Source organism: Engystomops pustulosus, chromosome 6 (assembly GCF_040894005.1).
Source record: "Engystomops pustulosus chromosome 6, aEngPut4.maternal, whole genome shotgun sequence".
NCBI lineage: Eukaryota > Metazoa > Chordata > Amphibia > Anura > Leptodactylidae > Engystomops > Engystomops pustulosus.
The window spans coordinates 32,082,158-32,088,698 of NC_092416.1; the positions used below are offsets into that span (position 1 = coordinate 32,082,158).

General features: G+C 43.8%; 1 protein-coding gene across 1 annotated transcript in view; it reads right to left on the reverse strand.

Annotated features, from left to right (window-relative positions):
• The window catches only part of PHLDB1 (pleckstrin homology like domain family B member 1), a 92,869-nt gene extending 87,511 nt beyond the window's left edge, over positions 1–5,358 (reverse strand). Inside the window, exon 1 of the mRNA XM_072155554.1 lies at positions 5,241–5,358. The gene's annotated coding sequence lies outside the window, so the exon portion shown is untranslated. The remainder of the gene's footprint in view (positions 1–5,240) is intronic.
• Between the last annotated feature and the right edge of the window lie 1,183 nt (positions 5,359–6,541).

Genomic DNA, 6,541 nt, shown 5'->3' on the forward strand with positions numbered 1-6,541 from the left:
CCACCCTGACTACCTACCTCTCTACACTTCCTGGTTCAGCAGCGACGGCCCACACAGAAGCCCGCCATCACTTTAGCCAATCACTGACGTTAAAAGTGACCTACAATGGTCAACAACTGTCTATATAGCCATAAAAATATTATCATCTGGGCTATAGATATATAACTGCTCTCTAGAGACCACAAGTTCTGAGCCCCCCAACGCTCTATGGGGTCATTGGATTCTTATTCTTTTCAGGCTACGGTGGAAGACCGGAATTGACAATCAGAAGGATCACATTTGAAGTCCAGTCTTTCACTAGAGAAGATCTGAGCTACCATTATGTCCAGGGTGTGTGCGGAAAGACTTTTTCAGTGGGATTGAATGTTAATGAGAAAAATCTGCTAGGAAGATGTACGCCACCTCTTTATTTAAGTATCAAAGTGAAGGGGACTTCACCCTCGTCCCTCCCTTTCCTATATGACTTTGTGTAAATACTATATCGCTGGGGTCATTGGTAACCCTGTTCCAGGTGTGTTGTGCCGTAGGGTCCCAGGTTGATGGGTGCACCAGGACTTCCTGACACCTCATAGCCATAACACTTGTATAAACAGAATATGGAAAGTGTTGCTCCATGTGTTGCTTTCTGGGATCTGATTACTTAAAGGAACACTCCAGGCACAGTGAATACACCATTTAATGCGAAATACACGGTCTAAAGGGATGGTGCTTGACACAAGGATTCTCTCTTTGATGTATTGCATTCTCACTAGCTGGACAAAGGGGTGTGGCTTAAAATGTGAGCATCACTTGCACCAAAATTTTGGGCAAAATGGGTGAACAGGAGGAACAGCTATCTAAAATATGGCTTAAAATTGAATGTGTATTGATGGATGTGGCTCCACATACAAAGTAACTAGATTTGGTACGTTTAATAGGATGCTTTTGGGATTCTAGAGTTTCAATTGTAGACAAACACCTCAATAAGATCTGATCTGGAGGAATGTGGTTTCCATGTGGGTAGGGCATAACATAGTGGTCCTGACTTGCAGGCTGGCCACTGGTCGCACATCTGCTGGCAGCTATACGCTCCACTATTTGAATCTATGTCATATCAGTATAAAGATTCGTGCTCAAACACATCGAGCTGGTATAATGGATTATCTTGTAATGTATGAAGGACGGCCATGGGGTGTTGATACTGAAATGTGATCAAAGAAACTTGATATAATTAAGCGCTAAATGGTGCTAATGATTACAGAGAACCTGACACACTGATTATGCAGTCTAATTTACTGGTAGTATGTTATAGAGCAGGGGGAGCTGAGCAGTATGTTACACGCTTCCTGCAGATAATGCAAAATCTTCTCAGCTCCTCCTGCTCTATAACACATTTACTGCAAATTATGGCACTATGGACCACATTTATTAAAGCCCCTGCAACATTTTTTGTCTGACTTTGCACATTCCTTTCAGTGCAAACTGCTTGCCCATATATTTAAGAAGTGTCCGCGATACAAATTTCTGCAGATAAAGGGGCATCTGGTGCTGAATTGGACCGTGCAGCATATTTATCATGCAGAGTCCGACAGTATTGTGTTGCAAACTCTATGTTAAAGGTTCACCAAAAAAGGTTGGTGCACTCTGTCGGAGCAGTGCGGGGCGAGCCAGATTAATAAAGAATGTGCGTCAAAATTCATGAATCTGGCGCCCTCTGCACACCTAGTGCAGTTTGCACTATTTTTTGATAAATGTAGGCCGATTTATATTCTGCATCTCCCTAACATGCTGCCTGCAGATCGGAAACTTTGTACAGAATTCTCAGCATCTCCTGCTATATAACATACTGGGGCTTATTTACTAAGGGTCCGCGGTCCATGCTATCATCGGAATATATGACAATTTCCGATGTGCGCTGGATTTAGAAGAGTTTTTTGTCGCACGCGATCAGATTTTGGCGCCGGCTTTCACACGACACAGGGGGCGGCCCGTCGGACAACGCGCTGGATTTAACATTGTAAATTGTGTCGCAAGACAATGCACTTACATACACCGGGAAGAAGAAGGTGAACTCCTGTGGACATCAGCGGGGAAGCGACACATGCAGGATCTCGGGCGCACGATCTTGGTGAATCGCGCCGGACTTCATCCTCGTCGGACAGTGCGGATTGGGTATCGCGACAGGACCGGGTAAGTACATGTGCCCCATTGCCTGCAGATAGGACACTATGTACAATCTGCTCAGCTCTTCCTGCTCTATAACATGCTGCCTGCAGATAGGACACTATGTACAATCTGCTCAGCTTCTCCTACTCTATAACATGCTGCCTGCAGATAGGACACTATATACAATCTGCTCATCTCCTCCTGCTCTATAACATGCTGCCTGCTGATAGGACACTATGTACAACCTGCTCAGCCCCTCCTGCTCTATAACATGCTGCCTGTAGATAGGATACTATGTACAATCTGCTCAGCCCCTCCTACTCTATAACATGCTGCCTGCAGATAGGACGCTATGTACAATGTGCTCAGCCCCTCCTACTCTATAACATGCTGCCTGCAGATAGGACGCTAAATGCAATCTGCTCAGCTCCTCCTGCTCTATAATATGCTGCCTGCAGATAGGACACTATACACAGTCTGTACAGAAATCTTAGAAAAGTATTAAAATATATACGTAAAAGATTTAATGTACCAAATCTTCCACCTTAGATCTGCTAAATCCCTGGTATGTCTGTTTTCTGCTGGTAGGTATGTCTTCTGTTTTACAAAAAAACCCTCATGTGTAGGAGGATAATGAAATAGGAGAAACAGCAAGAAGGAATAACTCATATGGAAAAAAGCTACGAGAAAGCCAAGTATACAGCTCCACCCTTCTACTAGGCTACAATTACTTCTCCCCTGGACAGTAATAGATGCTGCAGTGAAGGCCACATAGGAACATCTCTGATTTTACATGCTAAGACACATAAAGACTTTATTGGCATATATGGGCTTTATGCAATAGTCAACTACATAAACACCTTCTATCATATTATGTCTACAGCAATTCCTTCCACCTCACTATACACATGCATACTCAGTTCCATCAAGTGTGCATGTGTTCAGAATAGGGAGGAGAAAGCTACTCTTTTCTATAGACAATAGGATTGGACATCTTAAAAACAACATGCTGAATTTTTTCTACCCCCATACATATTAGATAGTTGTCTAAACAAACTTCCACAGTCATTCGGCTCAGTGTGTGGGAGACATTGATCTAATGTGTAAGGTCACAAGGGTATAACAGATTGTTTTAGCCTCAGATCAGAAGAGTAAGAAGACTATAATCAGAAGAGGAAGACGACACAATCTGTTTAGCTCCCCCTGCTCTATAACATGCTTCATGCAGATAGGACACTATATACAATCTGCTCAGCTACTCTTGCTCTATAAAATGCTGCCTGCAGATAGGACACTATGTACAATCTGCTCAGCTCCTCCTGCTCTATAACATACTGCCTGCAGATAGGACACTATGTACAATCTGCTCAGCTACTCTTGCTCTATAAAATGCTGCCTGCAGATAGGACACTATGTACAATCTGCTCAGCTCCTCCTGCTCTATAACATACTGCCTGCAGATAGGACACTGTGTACAATCTGCTCAGCTCCTCATGCACTATAACATGCTGCCTGCAGATAGGACACTATATACAATCTGCTCAGCTCCTCCTGCTTTATAACATGCTTCATGTAGATAGGACACTATGTACAGCCTGCTCAGCTCCTCCTGCTCTATAACATGCTCCCTGCAGATAAGACATTATGGGGCTTATTTACTAACAGTCGTGGATCGCACTTTAGTTGGACTTTGCACCGCTTTTGGGGTTTGTACGGCTTTGACAGTTATTTAACAGGTGTCTGCGCTGTGACTGTGTCGCATGCGATCAGATTGTGTCGCGGCTTCGTGCCATCGGACGATCCAACTGATTCGGACTGAGCGCGGGATGTAGCTTTCAAAAATGTGTCGCAATCCAATGCACTTAAATGCTCCGGGAAAAAGTAGGTGAACTCCGTCGGACCTGAGCGGGGAAGCGACTCATGCAGGATATCGGGCGCACGATGGTAGTGAATCGCGGCGCAGTGCATGATCGTCATGCAATGCACTTTCAGTGAACTCCGCAGACCAGGTAAGTAAATGTGCCCCTATGTATGATCTTTTCACGTCCTCCTGCTCTATAACATGCTGCCTGCAGATAGGAAGCTATGTACAATCTGCTCAGCTCCTCCTGCTCTATAACATGCTGCCTGCAGATAGGACACAAGCTTTTTCAGGTCTCCTATGACATCTCTTGTCATTATTAGAATTTTGTTGTCACACAGATAATTTGCATAGATATTGCATTCACACTGTGACTGTGGTGCGCCTGTGATGTAGCTAAAAACCGTATTGACTTGGGAATCGCTGTGTTATTTAAATGACCGTTCCACATGACAGTTGGTAAAACCTATATAATTCAAAAATGTAATTTAAATTTCAAATCTGAATTAAATTTCCAATAATAATAATAACCGCCACAATTTCCATGTCGGACGAGTTTTATCGACTTTTGGGACAACGTGAAAATGCACCCATAAAGTTACAGACATTTTCATACCTAACAACAAATCTGATGATTTCTGGATAAGTTTGGGGACTGACTGTAAAATTATCAGACTGCTTCATGTTTTCCGTGGAGGAATTTTCGCTTAGTCGGCCCTTCGTTCTACTGCGGTTGTATCTGGTCCATCTAAATATTAACCAACCTGCTCGATTAATGACAGACACTTTGCAGGAGGAAAAGTTTAGCAGGAATTTGGGTGGGGGAAGCAAACGTGGCACAAAGTACAAAGGAATGCAAAGTTATAGCGTAAAACACGACAAAGAAGGCAATGGAAGGCGCGGATATCATCAGTCACATGGAGCGGAGCTGCTGAGCACCACCATATACTCATATACACACCCCCCAATAAGTGGGGCAGGTACCTCGAGTAGGATCTATAACTATTAAGGGCACAGTACCGCACCCTACAATGTAAGGGACGCATCCGACATATACAGCGCAATAGTAGCTTATACGTATAACATGCATAATTTTTGTAGGTTGGAAAGTTCTATAGTTAGTCGTGAGGACGTATCCTAGAAATAGTCAGTCTCATCATTCCTATCTATCCTATGGTCTTGGTATGATGCCCCTGATGACAGCGCACCCCAAATATGATGTGTACCCCGTTACCTTGAGCCGGGCAGCCCAGCAGGGTTTTCCTGTGCTCTCCCCCTCCCTGTACCACGTCTACAGAGAATGCAGTGTGGGATGCAGGCAGCTGTGAGCAGACAGAAGACTCACTGTCCCATCTGGGATGAGGGGCTTGTCCCTCCTACAGCTGGCTGCACTCACTTTACCAATAACAAGCCTGGAGCCGGGCCGTGAGGCCGCCCTCATCCCTCCACCGGCCAAGAACAAGGAACAGCTTATTCTGGAGTCAGAACTGAAATATTCACTGTCCTTCCTGCCTGGAAGATGGAAAATACAGGCCCATAGCTGAAATGTTACATCTCACGGCTATTACAATGGTCTCTATAGGAAAAAGGACATGACTGGGGGGTCAGGAGCTTTACTGGGTTATTAGATGGAAAAGGAAGAAGAACTTTTTATGCAATTCTGTAATGCAGAGTTATAGATGCTCCACTTCTCTGTACTGTGACATCACTGTGTGTATTATCCCTGTACTGTGACATCACTGTGTATTATCCCTGTACTGTGATATCACTGTGTATTATCCCTGTACTGTGACATCACTGTGTGTATTATCCTGTACTGTGACATCACTGTGTGTATTATCCCTGTACTGTGACATCACTGTGTGTATTATCCCTGTACTGTGACATCACTGTGTGTATTATCCCTGTACTGTGACATCACTGTGTGTATTATCCCTGTACTGTGACATCACTGTGTGTACTGTACTGTGACATCACTGTGTGTATTATCCCTGTACTGTGACATCACTGTTATCCCTGTTATCCCTATTATCCCTGTACTGTGACATCACTGTGTATTATCCCTGTACTGTGACATCACTGTGTGTATTATCCCTGTACTGTGACATCACTGTGTGTATTATCCCTGTACTGCGACATCACTGTGTATATTATCCCTGTGCTGTTACATCACTGTGTGTATTATCCTGCACTGTGACATCACTGTGTGTATTATCCCTGTACTGTGACATCACTGTGTGTATTATCCCTGTACTGTGACATCACTGTGTGTATTATCCTGTACTGTGACATCACTGTGTGTATTATCCCTGTACTATGACATCACTGTGTGTATTATCTCTGTACTGTGACATCACTGTGTGTATTATCCCTGTACTGTGACATCACTGTGTGTATTATCTCTGTACTGTGACATCACTGTGTGTATTATCCCTGTACTATGACATCACTGTGTGTATTATCCCTGTACTATGACATCACTGTGTGTATTATCCCTGTACTGTGACAACACTGTGTGTATTATCCCTATACTCT